Source organism: Chenopodium album, chromosome 14 (genome assembly GCF_948465745.1).
Source record: "Chenopodium album chromosome 14, dcCheAlbu1.1, whole genome shotgun sequence".
NCBI lineage: Eukaryota > Viridiplantae > Streptophyta > Magnoliopsida > Caryophyllales > Amaranthaceae > Chenopodium > Chenopodium album.
In genome coordinates this window covers 31,517,904-31,532,513 of record NC_137847.1, presented here as the reverse complement: position 1 = coordinate 31,532,513, position 14,610 = coordinate 31,517,904, and the positions used below count along the sequence as shown (strand labels likewise).

Below are 14,610 nucleotides of genomic sequence, written 5' to 3'. Positions count from 1 at the left end.
TTTCACTAAAAGTAGGAGATGAGGTGATAGAATTTGATTTGAATGAGAGCATGAAATATCCAAGCTCTAATCTTGATAATTGTATAATGATTGATACTATTGATTCTATTGTGACTTCTATGCATGAGCACTTGCTCACTACTAACGATGCCCTTGAGAATGTCCTTTTGAATAAGGAAAAGATAGGTGAGCAAGGCAAGGAGATGGCATTGTATGAAGGAATGCTTAAAGGAAGTACGGAAGAAAGCATTGAGCAAGTATGCATGGGAATCACAAGTGATGATACTTTGGAAATAGCTACTTTAAGAGAAGGTAAGGGTGTTCCAATGGTAGAGTTGAAACCTCTACCATCACACCTAAGGTATGTGTTTTTGGGTCCTAATTCAACTTTTCCGATAATTGTGAATTCTTCTTTGAACGAGTGCCAAACTCAAATGTTATGTGGTGTTTTAAGAAACCACCAAGGTGCTTTAGGCTATACCATTGATAACCTCAAAGGTATTAGTCCCGCTTTATGTATGCACCACATAACACTTGAGGAGGGTGCTAAGCCTTCCATTGAAAGGAAAAGGAAACTCAATCCTCAAATGGGGGAGGTGGTGAAGAAAGAAATCACCAAACTCCTTGATGCCGGCATCATCTTCCCCATTTCGAGTTCTAGATGGGTTTCCCCCGTTCATGTGGTCCCTAAAAAGGGAGGAATGACCGTAGTTGAAAATGAGAATGGTGATCTTATTTCAACTAGAACGGTGACCGGTTGGAGGATGTGCATAGACTATAGACGTCTAAATGCATCCACTAACAAGGATCATTTTCCTCTTCCTTTTATCAACCAAATGCTTAAAATACTAACCAATCACAAGTATTATTGCTTTCTTGATGGTTATTCGGGTTTCTTTCAAATCCCCATAAACTCGGATGATCAAGAGAAGATAACTTTTACTTGTCCATATGGTACTTTTGCATATAGGAGGATGCCATTTGGATTTTGCAATGCACCGGCAACCTTTCAAAGGTGCATGATGAGTATCTTTGGAGACATGCTTGAGGCCGAAATGGAAGTGTTCATGGATGAATTCTCGGTATGGGGCCTTTCATTTGAAGATTGTTTGTCCAATTTAGGCAAATGCTTAGCAAGATGTGAGAAGTTCAACTTGGTCCTAAATTGGGAAAAATGCCACTTCATGGTTGAAGAGGGAATCGTCCTTAGTCACAAGATATCAAGCAAGGGGATTGAGGTCGACAAGGCCAAAGTTGAAGTGATTGAAAATTTGCCACCTCCAATTAATGTGAGAGGAGTAAGATCCTTTTTGGGGCATGCCGGGTTCTATAGGAGATTTATCAAACATTCCTCACAAATTGCTAGACCCCTAAATGCTCTTCTTCAAAAGGATGCCATCTTTAATTTTGATGAAAAGTGTCTTCAAGCTTTTAACAAATTAAAGGAGCCTTTGATCTCTACTCCAATCGTGCAAGGGCCAAGATGGGATTTGTCGTTTAAACTTATGTGCGATGCTAGTGATATTGCAATTGGAGGGGTGTTGGGACAAAGAATTGAGAAGAAGCTTCACGTCATTTACTACATGTCCAAGACCTTGAATAAAGCTCAACGGAACTACACCACAACAGAGAAAGAGTTTCTTGCCGTGGTACATGCTTTTGAGAAGTTTTGGAACTACCTCATTGGTTCCAAAACTATTGTTTACACCGATCATGCGGCTATTAGATACCTTGTGGCAAAGAAAGAGTCCAAACCTCGTCTTCTTCGATGGGTCCTATCTCTCCAACAATTTTATGTTGAAATCCGTGACAAGAAAGGGGCCGAGAATGTGGTTGCGGACCATCTTTCCCGATTAGAGAATGTGAAAGCTAGTGATAATGAAATCCCCATATGTGATGAATTGAGAGATGATGTGCTCTATATCTTGAATGAAAAGGATCTTCCTTGGTTCGCCGACTTGGTGAACTATTTGGCTTGTGGAGAATTCCCTCCCGATTTCTCCAAGAACCAAAGAAAGAAGCTAAAGAGGGAAGCAAGACAATATGTATGGGATGACCCTATTCTCTACAAAAGAGGAGTAGATGGTTTGCTCCGTAGGTGTGTTCCGGATGAACAAGTGCAAAGTGTGCTCAAGATGTGCCATTCCGATCCATGTGGAGGGCATATGGGATCCAACAAAATAGCGTTGAAGGTCTTGCATAGCGGTTTGTGGTGGCCTCACATCTTCAAAGATGCTTGGGGGTTTATGAAGACTTGTGACCGGTGTCAACGAACCGGCAACATATACAAGTGTAATAAGATGCCTTAACAACCGATTATTGAGCTAGAGGTATTTGATGTATGGGGTATTGATTTCATGGGGCCATTCCCTAATTCTTATGGAAATCAATACATTCTTGTGGCGGTCGATTACGTATCAAAATGGGTTGAAGCCATTGCCTCCCTAACTAATGACCACAAGGTAGTCATGAAGATGTTCAAGAAAGTCATATTTCCAAGATTCGGAATTCCTAGAGCGGTGGTAAGTGACAACGGTTCACATTTCGTTCATAATGCTTTTCAAAAGATGCTAAGAAAGCACGGGGTTCACCAAAGATTCGGCCTTACCTATCATCCACAAACTAGTGGGCAAGCGGAAGTGTCCAACTGTCAAATTAAATTAATCCTCAAGAAAACGGTTGGAAGGAATAGGAAGGATTGGTCGGAAAAGCTTGATGACGCTCTATGGGCATATAGAACGGCATACAAAACCCCAATAGGCACAACTCCATATCGTCTAGTGTATGGAAAATCTTGTCATCTACCGGTGGAGTTTGAACACCGAACTTAATGGGCAATCAAGAAGATTAACTTCGACTTGGCTAGCGCGGGAGAGTAAAGATGGCTTGATTTACATGAGCTTGAAGAGTTAAGATTGGAGGCCTATGAGGTGCTAGCAACTACAAGAATCGCACTAAGGATTGCCACGACCGCAATATTGAAAAGAAAACATTCCTTAAAGGCGATAAGGTACTCCTCTATAACTGTAGGATGAAATTATTTCCCAGGAAACTTTTATGAAGGTGGAGTGGTCCTTTTGTTGTCAAAGAAGTGTTTCCTCATGGATCCGTGGAAGTTTGGGATTTGGACGGAAAGAGATCCTTTAAGGTGAATGGGCATCGCCTCAAGCTTTACTACGAGGGTGCTCATGTCGGTGTACTAGAATCAATTCAATGTAATCTTACCTCCTGAGTGTGGAGGTCATCAAGCTATTGGCGTTAAATAAGCGCTTCCGGGAGGCAACCCGAGTAAAAAAAAATAAATAAAAAATAAAATAAAAAAATTTGACAAGAGGAAGAAAATGAGAATTAAAACAATGAGTGAGTAAGAAAAGAAAGAAGAGTGTTGGTAATATATGATTTTGGCTAACATTTGGTGAATTATGTCCTTCTGGTTTTGATGTAGGAAAAACAAGCAAAAAGGAAGCAAAGAAGGAAATTAATCTAGCCATAAGCAGTGAGGAGCAGGCGCTCCTCAACATTGCACGCCCGCTCCTCACAGGGGCTCTAATTAAAGCCAAAGTCAGAAGGTTGGCAGACGATTAGGAGCGGGCGCTCCTCAGCCTGCATGCCCGCTCCTCCATCTGGAGCGGGCGCTCCAATATTTGCACGCCCGCTCCTCACATGGTGAATTTTTGAAGAAAAAAATAGTAGGTTCTCCCACGATTAGGAGCGGGCACTTCTCAGCCTGCACGCCCGCTCCTCCATCTGGAGTGGGCGCTCCAATATTTGCACGCCCGCTCCTCAGGGGGTAAGATTTTTGTAAAAAAAGGCAGAAGGTTGGCAGAAGATTAGGAGCAGGCGCTCCTCAGCCTGCACGCCCTCTCCTCTATCTAGAGCGGGCGCTCCTTGAAGCTGCATGCCCGCTCCTCACAAGAAACCAACCCAAAAAAAAAAACGATTTTCCCAAGTCTGGAGCGGGCGCTCCTCCTACCTGCACGCCCGCTCCCACTTGTTCGGGTAAAAAATAGGAATCTTACCCTTACTTTTAATCTCCTTCACCCATTTTCACCAATAATTCATACTCTCTTATTCTCTCTCTTCATTCCCCATCTACTTCTCACTCTAAAATCCTCATTTTCTCCAACTTCTCTCTTCAATTTCATCATCAAATCCCAATTTTTTTTCAACCAAAATTCACAAATTCTTATCCATCAAATTCTCTCTCTAAAAACCATAATTTTTCACAAATTTGGGCGAAAATTTTGAAGACCCACGAAATCTAATTGAAGAACAAGCAAGGAAAAGGGTAAAGATTGCTAGAGGAGGAAATTTGGGTAAATTTGAAGAATTTTAGAGTACTTTCATACTCTAATTGGTAAAATCTTCTTCCCTACTTCACTTTCCCTCTTAAACCTTAGGGTTTTTCTTCAATCTTTTCTAATTTGTTTATTTCATGATTGTTGTATGATTAGTTGCATGATTAGGAGATTTAAACAAATTTACTTGCCATTGATAATTAAATTGTAGAATTTTGTGATTAGTTATGGAGTAAGAGAATTGTGATTAGTTTCTTGCTTAAGTTTGATGAACTTGTGCATGAAAATTGGTTAAATTTTGTTGGATTTGTGAATTTGTTGTGTTGGAATTATTGTGTTGGAATTGTTGGTTGTTTGTGTTGGAATATTATTGAATTGTAAGCAGGTACTTGGATTTTATCGGGGGTTTGAAGTAAATTTTGGAGATTGTTTGTGTTGTGTTGTGAGTGTGTTTGTGGTGTTTTAAGTTAGCTTTCCAATCCAATCTTAAATTCTAAAATGGTTTTTCGTTTATTTGGAGGTGCGGGAGGGAAGAAGAGGAAGACTACTTTCTCCATCCAAATAAATGAAAATCTTCATTCCGAAAGCCCAACCGAAACCCCAAACCAAACAATAAATCAATCCAATCCTCCCCCTTCAATAAAAATACCCGAAAAATCCAAAGGTTACCACAAAAAACTTTCCACACGAAAAATGCTTCCAACCCGATTCTATGACAAAGAGTCGTGCCAATTGCTAGGAATAGACGACGGAATTTGTCAAGTGGCTGCAAATTTCAGATGGTTAGACTTCCTTCGAAAGAGGGAGGTAACATTCGAATCGCTCACTCTTGAATTCCTATCCACCCTAACCGTGAGAAAAACTAGTGGTGAGGGAGAGTCCATTGAGTGCGAGATTAAGTTTAACATGTTCAATCGACCTCAAAACATAAGCTTAACTCGCCTCAATCAGATATTTGGGTGGCCCGTGAACAACCAAATAACCAAACCCGATAGTTACAACCTCACCACTTACGACGAGTGTAATTGGTGGAATACTATCGCGGGGTACCCCGCATTCACGTCCCGGTCTAGCCACGCTAGCCACATCATCCACCCCGTACTCCGTATATTCATGAGAATTATGGGGTACGCTTGCTTCACAAAACAAGATCTCGGGAAGCTATCTAAGAGGAGATTAAATGGCTCTTTATAACTTTTCGATTCGAGGGGGATCTTGAGGGGAACATGAATATAGGGTACATGTTCATTAAGCGGTGCTACGATATCAAGATGAGTACGGAGTTGACGGGTGAGATTAAGTGTGGTGGGATGATCACCATCATCGCCAAGGCATTGGATTTCACCGGTTAGGTCAACCAATTAACCCCGGTACAAGGCTCAAATGCTCTTGACCTTTCCGATTTTGCCACAATGAATATGATTGTGGAAATCCGAAAAAATGTGACCACCTACTCTTGGTTGGTCAAGGGGAAACACCGTTGCATTCTCCCTAATGCGGCGATAATGAACACCGTGGGAACCACTTGGCAAGTGCCAAATGAGCCACTCTACGGGAATGTTCCCGACCTTGATCAACCATCTCAACCCCGCCGCCATAGCATATCTACCATTCCTAGTTTTATGGGCGGCCAATCCTCCTCCTCTTCTTCCTCCTTCAACCTTGATTCGGCCTTTCACCATCTCAACCTAACCAACCAAAGAATTATTAAAGAAAATGAATATTAAAGTTTTGTGTCTTAAATGTCCTACCAAAACCAAATTAAGAGGGGAGATCTCCTCCCCTATGTCAACTATCCTCACCGCCCCGTGCAAGAGGGGCCGATTCCGGGTTGGAACAATAACCAACCCACCTACTCCTATTGGCAAGGACCCCGTAGCTCCATTTCGGAGCTACAATCCTTCCCTCCCTGCGATTATACACAACCTAGAGGTTGTGATTTTAGGGGGGACCCTTCTTATTACCACGTGCCCGAGACATGTAATATGTCTCCCGAGGAGATCGATAACCACCTCTTAAGGGGATACTTCGGGTTTCCACCTGGGTATGATGGTGGTTGGGGTACTAGTAGTGCACCGGACTACGGTCACTATCGTAGTAGCCCCAACTATGATCTTCCTTCATACGTGGATCAACCTTCCTTTTCCGGCGATGTAGACCTCAACTATAACTACATGACATCGCCGCCTAGGGAGGATGATCAGGAGTAGCCTTTAGACATTTGTTTTTACCGTTCCCTTCTCTTCTTTCCCATCATCTATAACACCGAGGCCGGTGTCGAGTTCTAGCTTGGGGGGAGATGTTTCTCTTTGTGTCCATCTATCGTGGGAACAGTATTTAAATGTCTAGCTGGGGGGAAGTCTTGGGGTCTTTGTATATAGGGTAGTTTCGGTTTTGGTAGGATTTGTGCTCTCATGTGATGATCTTGTGCTATATAAGGAGAAGTTTGAGTTTGTATGCGGAATGTTTGGCATGAAAGGCTTAGTTTAGTCTTTGGGACTTGTGGTAGGATTCATATGGTATTATGTTCTAAATCGCATGCCTATGTTAGGTTGATTGTTGCTCTCTTCACAATTATATGGCATGCCTAGTCTAGAACAATTGCATATTGATGTTTTTTCTCACTTCTCCTTATATGTGTGCTATTGGAGCATCTTATCCTTATGAATGGCTTTGTTATGTTCATGTTTTGGTTGGTTTGTATGAGGGTTGGTATCATGGTTTGGTTGGTATTGCTCTTGGTCTTTCTTGATGATGATTATTGATGATGATTAGTGTGGATTAATGATGATGGTTTTCCTTAACATCCAAAGTTCTTTTTTCTTATCCTCTAACCCCTTTAACATCCAAATTCCCTAATATCCAAACCCTAATATCCAAATTCTTTAATTAGTTCTCTTTTTCCACATGCAATGATTATATTGGATTGTATGTGGTGGAGGCTTGTTTTCTTTTTGTAATAAAATTTCGAGCATGGTTTAGATGTCCTTGGTTGAACATAGAATTGGCTAGTTTATGCTAGTGTGAGAATAACTTTTCCGAATGTACGAGACTTAAAGTCTAGGTTTGTGGTAAGATGGTGTCGCCTATCTCAAAGGAATTTAATCCCCGAAAGGTAGTATTTGATCCCACATTGTTCCAAAAAGTGAGGTTTTAATATTTTTCAAACCTACTACATTTTGCATGAGTGGCAAGGATCCTCTTTGATTTACTACCTAGATCGAGAACTTGAGTCTCAACTCCCAAGATCGTGGTCTAAACTACTCTTAGTATTGATGAAGGGTGTCATGTATTGTTTAATCACAAAAGGTTAAGGCATTTTATTTTTCCTTATTTTTATTATTACCATTTCCATAGTTCAATTTTTTAGTTCTTTGTATTTAGTAGTTAGTGATGTAAATACCCAAGTTTGTATTCTACTCCAACCCAAAAAAAAAAAAAAAAAAAAAAAAAAAAAAAAAAAAAGTGATGTAATGTCACCACCCTAGCAACTAAACAAGCTTGGGGGGTGTATTTTTTTTTTAAAAAAAAGTTCATTCATGGTTGTAACTTGGGTCAAGGTTAGGAACCTCTTAAGGTTTGCTCTTAATGATATACATCTTAGTTTGGCTCAAATTGCAATGCACTTCTAGTTCTATTTATGCCTTAACTTTGTGTCGTATTCCTTGAGTTTTGTAATGATTAGGAGAGTAGTGGAAGCCTTTGTCGGTGGAGGGAGTTGATTCACAAGCATATGGAGAGGGTACTTGTTCATTGAGATGTCGAGCGTTTTGAAAACCGCTTTATTTATGTTTCTCCCGCTCCTTAGAGGAGTCACGAGACACTACCATTAGGGGGGATTTGAACTTTTTGATAGGGACGCGGTAAGATGTGTTGAATAGGCTTGAGTTGAGTATTTTCGAAAATGTTAGTTAGGCCTTGGCTAGTCATGACCGTGGTTGATCTTAGGCATTTACCTCATGCTCGAGTTTTATTGCTTAAGGATTCTTGTATCCATGCATGTGCTTTTCTTTGAGCAAATTGATCTTTGGGTTTGTTTTTGGGCAATGTAAATTGCTTGAGGACAAGCATTTGGCTAGTTTGGGGGGATTTGATAAGTGGTTTATTTGAACATTTATTGTGTAAATTTTAACCCGGTTTTGCATTCATTTCCCCTCTTTCTAACCCGTTTTTGAATGAAAATGTTTTATCTCCGCCTTGTCCCCTCTTGGTTTGTGTTTGTCCATGTTTTGCAAGTTTATTTATTCAATTTGGCAAGCATTCGATGCGTGGATTTTTTTTAAGGCAAGAAAATTAGAGAAAGGAGAGCCCGCTCCAGCTGGAGCGGGCGTGCACCTCTCAGGAGCGGGTGCTCCAAACTTCCTGTAAACTTTCTGCCAGGTGCACCCTGTGAGGAGCGGGCGTGCACCTGTGAGGAGTGGGAGCTCCTCCCCAACCTTTCAAAACTGCCTATATTTTGAAGTCAGCTGGAGAGGGCGTGCAGCAAGCTGGAGCGGGCGCTCCTGGCCGTGGAGCGAGCGCTCCTTTGCTGGGAATCCGTTTTCTTTTGACGGATTTCCCTATGCGTTTCGGGGAGTATAAATACTTCCCCTTTAGTTCATTTGTAAGAGAGACAAAAATAGCCTAGTTTTAGAAACTCCTCTTAGTTTGAAACATTAATTTAGCTTAGTTTTCATCAAATTAATCATTTGTAATAGTTGGTTTCAAGATTCATCCTCAAGATTTGGCACTTTGTATTCAACATTTTCAAGCTTCAATTAGTAACTTCCTTCTACTCTTCTCCATTCAATTTCTGATTTTATTTGTTCTTGCATGATATTTAAATCTTCTTAGTTCTTGATAATTTGTTATTGGATGATAGTTATTTCAATTGTTAATCACTTTTCCCCAATTATTGAAGAAGTTAGAACCCTAATACTTGTTTGCACGTTGATAAACATGAGTTGTGAGTAGTCTTCTTGCTAGGGGTTGGGTGAAGCTCAACCCTTTGGATTAATTATGCAAATGTGGGAGAAGCATTGATGTTTGTATTGCAATTAAATTGATTATATGAGATTGCTTGTTAGTTCTTCATGATAGGATTAGCTACCCTTGATTTAAGAGTTTGATAGCATGATATGCTTAGTTTGACATGGGAATGTAAATTGAGTATGTCATTACTTATTGCAATTTGATTATGTATCATCTATTGCTAGACTAATGAGGAATCTAAGTTTAGTAGTGTGAGTTGTTTTCTAATTGCATGAGGTCGATTTTACATATTGTCCTTGCTATACCTTGTCTATTTTACTCCCCGTTTTCCTAATTGCCTTGGTTGAGTGGATCCCATTCCCTAGTGTCTTTAATCCATCGATTTAGAATCATAGTTTGTTTGTCTACTTGATGAACCCTAATTGACCATAGATTTCGAATTAGCTTAAGTGTTAAGATCTTTAGCAACCATATCCCATTCCTTGTGGATCGAACTCTTACTTATCATTATGCTTGGTTTGTAGGGTGTTTGTTAATAAATGTGTTTGATTGCGTTACTCGATCATGGGTTACTCGAGATACTCGGCCAGTGGTTACTCAAGTTACTCGAGATACTCGGCCAGTGGTTACTCAAGTTACTCGGTTAGGGGTTATTTAAGGAGTTCGGTCAGTGGTTAATCGAGTAATTCGGTTAGGGGTTCCTTAAGGCTCAGGGATTACTAAAGGGTTTAGCTAGGGGTTACTTGAAGGGTTACTCAATCAGGGTTTACTTAAGGGGGAGAGGTTACTAGATTAGGGATTACTCAAAGGGTTCAATCATGCATTACTCGAGGGGTTACTCAGTCAGAGGTTATTTGAGCAACCCCAACAACTCAAGTAACCTTTTGACCGAGAAACTCGAGTAAACCCGACAACTCGAGTAATTCCATATCGAGAAACTCGAGTATCCCTTACTGCACGGTACAACAGGTTGTATACAAAAATTTATGATTTTATAATATAAAGTATAGTTAGTGGGACATATTATTTGTTCGTAGTAGAGAGAAATAATAATAAAAAAAGGTGTAAATGGAGTTGGTCAGAGAGAAATAATAAAATAGTTGTGAACTCTTACCAAAGAAAGTAGTGTTCCAATTATTATGAAACGAACTGTGGCAAGGTTACCAAGGTTATTTTATTAGAGAGTTAACCGAGTTATTCTATCAGGGGTTACTCGAGTTGCTCGGTCAAGGGTTAATTGAGTGGTTGGGACAAGGGTTACTTGAGGGGTTCACTCAGTCAAGGGTTACCTGTGGGGTTACTCGATAAGGGGTTACTTTAGGGGTTTGGACATGGGTTACTCAAGGGGTTCACTTGGTTAAGGGTTGATTAAGGGATTACTCAATCAGGGGTTACTTGAGTTACTCATTCAAGGGTTACTCGATCATGCGTTACTTCCAATCAGTGGTTACTCGAGTTACTCGGTTAGAGGTTATATAAGGAGTTCGGTCAAGGGTTACTTGAGGGTTCAGTCAGGGATTACTTGAGGTGTTACTCAATCAGGGGTTACTTGAGGTGTTACTCAATAAGGGGTTACTTGAGAGAGAGGGGTTACCCGGTTAGGGGTTACTAGAGGGGTTTAGTCATGGCACTAATGGAAAAAAGCCTATTCTGCAAAAATAATATGGTCGTTACGAATAAAAATATTATTTGTAATGGGCACATACCCGTTACAAATAAGTGGTTATTTGTAACGGGCAAAACATGTTCTCGTTACGAATCACAGGGTTATTTGTAACGGGCAAAACAAGTACCCGTTACAAACAACGGGATTATTTGTAACGACACATGTTCGTCCGATACAAATAACGGGATTATTTGTAACGGCCATAATGTCTACCCCATTACAAATAGTCTATGATCCAATTAAAAATAAAAATAAAAAAAAAAAAAGAGCCAGCACTTACGTTGCATGCAGAATCAGTTTATCAAATAATAATAGAAATTTATACTTGTATATTATACAAGTACATAATATACAATCATCAAAAGTCTACATTCATTATTCCTAATAACTAAAACTTGAAAAATAAAACAAATCTTAATTGTAATAATAATAAAAACAAGTTTACTTAATAAGACTAAAATAAGAGTCAAATGATTTTCGTCTAAATTAGGGCCTGTTCATATTTACTGAACTGAGCTGAGATGAACTGAACTGATTGGAGCTGAACTGAACTGAAATGATTGGAACTGAACTGAACTGAATTGAATTAAGCTGAAATGAATATTTTATGTGAGAGGGAAATTAAGAGCTGAGCTGAACTGAACTGAACTGATTGGAGCTGAACTGAACTGAACTGAATTGAAATTAAGTAAATATGAACAGGCCCTTAGTGTTGAATTATTTACATCTTCCACCATGTTTCCGAGTTGCTGCAACTTTGATCATAATTCTGAGGCTGCCTTAGTGCTGCAAATTACCAGATGAAGCAGACTACAATTCAGAATGTCCATTGAAGCGCGTACGAACTAAATATGGCTCTATCCGCTGAAAACAATGTAACAACAATGTATAAATCAATTAACTGTAAATCAAAATTAATTAACCAACCTCCAGACGCGCGCACACACCCCAAAAAAAACGCATACACAGTCCACTAGATATATTGATTTGATTATAAATTTCACTTACCGAGATGTCAACTACCCTAACTCCAACACAACTCTTATTATAAGAGCAAACAAGAAGCTTTCCCTCATGCACATTCAGATTGGAAAACCTAGACCATCCAACATCCACGGTATCGTGGCAACGAATCAATTCCCAAGAAAAAACCTACATTGTGGGATTAAAAGATGAATTAATTTGGCATGTACATATTAGAAACAAAAACCCCCAAGTTTCACTTATTGCTTGCAGAAATAGGGATGGATAGGATAAGTACCTTTAGGCTTTCATGTAATCCTCAAAGCAGGGTCCTCCCATCAGGATTAAAGGCCATACAACGCACTCCTGATGTCTTATAGGCACACGATAAATTAACTAATAAGTGACTTGACACCAAAAACTGAGTAACATGAAATACATCTACAAAATAAAAGATGGAAGAAGTCAAAGCCTGATTAAGCATTATTTGGAATTTTTTCCTCAGGTCCTGCTTAACCAATCAACTCAAATGTCTCAAAGTCCCAGAATTTGATTGTTTTGTCAGTAGAACCTATGCAATACATAAGCAAAGTTGGTACAAAGATCAGCACACAGATAACACAAAATGGAGAGTTATATTCAGTTAGTTCAGTGCATACTTTGACATTAATAAACTGTCATACACTAGCCTAAAATTAGATTCAGGCCATATATATTCCTGAAATTAGAATTAGTCTCCATATTATTTTGAAAATAGAATCACTATATAAATTCAGCAAATTAGAGAAAATTAACAAAACACAGAACCTGTAAACACAAGCAATATCACCTCTTCCATGAATTAAACCGCAAAATGAGCATCTGTTCATTTAGTTTAACTTAATAAGTATGTTGTTAAAAAGCAGAACATAAATTATAGCTGAACTTTAAAAAATTAGAGGAGAAAAATAAAGAATACCAAGTTCTCAGTCAAAGGGTGCACAAAAAGATAGCTACAACTCAATAAAATAATCAACAGAGTTTATGGTTCATCAATGACCAAGTTTACAACGGAAAGCCGAATTGAATACAACCTTATACTTTATTAATTCGAAACTATATATTAATGATGAACGACCATCATATCTACTTGGGAGAAGCAAAGCAGTAACACAAAGTAAAAGAACAATTTTAACAATGGAGAGTGTATTTACAGCGAGAAGTTAAATCATCTCCAAGCTCAAACATGTAATGTCCATCTTTGTCATCTTCCCACCACGGGATAAAATTCAATGTTGGATAAAATTCTGGTGTACACACGCACAAAGAATATATAGAAATGAAGAGGGTATACAGAACAACAATGAGAGTACAACTGATCATCATTCATCAATGATCTCTCATTTGATACCTCTACAGAACCTGAAAAATGCAATAATATAATTTCATTAAAAAAAAAAAAACCATCAGCTTGTTTATTCTATTTTGGCAAGGTAGTTTGTGATGTTTATACTAGCGAGAATTAGCTCGGTGTTCTTTGAATCATAATCTATTAATATATCTACATAATTTTACCTGACAGACTTTAAATCTGAATCCATTCGTTTCTGTTTTTTATCTTTTGGAAAATTATAGAGGATGGTTTCCGAATCCAGTACAGTTGGTGTTCTGCCCTCCAAACAAACATTACAGCATCTTTTACTTTGTATTAATAAAATAAACCTAAGCTATCATAATTAGAACAAATCCCGTCAGCGATCTACATTAAATAAACCCTAATTTAAGTAACATCGGCTCAATCATGAAATAAAAATCAGAAATTTAAGAAATAGGTTTGCAAACAATTTTAAATTCAACAAATTAACCAATTCATAATTTCAAAAGCTATACATCATATAAATTCATGAAAAAACATGTACCAAAAAAACTTCAATTCCTTTTAAATATCAGAAATTTGCGAATTAAACAATCAAAAATCGTGAAAGACGATAAACAAGCATAAAACAGCAAATTTGAACAAAAATAATTAAATCATTACAATAAACCACCAAGAATCAACCATATCAAAATCACAAATAAAATTCAATAAATTCAGCTAATTCGAATCAAATTTCACCAGAACTAGCCAAAAAAACACCGATAATAACAAAATCAAAATAAAAAACGAAAAGATCGTATACCTTGGTTGTTTGAGGAGCAACATCCCATCCCAAACGCGGGCGCTTCCTGGGATGACGATCAAGATGAGTCATAGGAAATTCGGTAACTCGTTTAGTTTCCATTGCAAAAAGCTTCGAATTTGATGAAAGAGAAAGTCGATTGAAGAGAGAGATACAGAGAATTTGAGGAGAGGAAAAATTGAGGTGAGAAAAAACCCAAACCTAACACAGATGAAGTGGAAGAGAGAGTGAAGTTAAAAAAGTCGCCATTGAAGGAACGATCCGAAGAGAGAGAAAGAAAGTAAGAGAGAGGAGAGAGAAAAAGAAAGTAAGAGCCATAAAGTGAAAACTGTAGTACACTTTTAGGGTTTTTTAACGTAGCCAAGTATCTAACCTATTCGTATCGGGCAATTGGTGATCGTTACAAACACCAACTTATTTGTATCGGGCAAAGTGCTGCCCGTTATAAATAATGAGATTTTTGTAACGGGCATCATTTTGCCCGTTACGAATACTCTTTTCCGTACCATTACGCTGTTTTATTGTAATGGGCTGTTATTTTGCCCGTTACAAA

General features: G+C 38.7%; 1 long non-coding RNA gene across 2 annotated transcripts; it reads right to left on the bottom strand.

Moving 5' to 3' along the window:
- Positions 1–11,306: 11,306 nt before the first annotated feature.
- LOC145579141 (uncharacterized) lies at positions 11,307–14,356 on the bottom strand. 2 transcript variants are annotated; one of them, XR_014099044.1, is made up of 5 exons: positions 14,058–14,356; positions 13,092–13,299; positions 12,197–12,469; positions 11,944–12,087; positions 11,307–11,799 (listed from the first exon to the last, which is right to left on the bottom strand). It is a non-coding gene; the product is annotated as an uncharacterized LOC145579141 (long non-coding RNA). The 2 variants fall into 2 exon arrangements; XR_014099043.1 differs by having other exon boundaries at positions 12,197–13,299.
- Between the last annotated feature and the right edge of the window lie 254 nt (positions 14,357–14,610).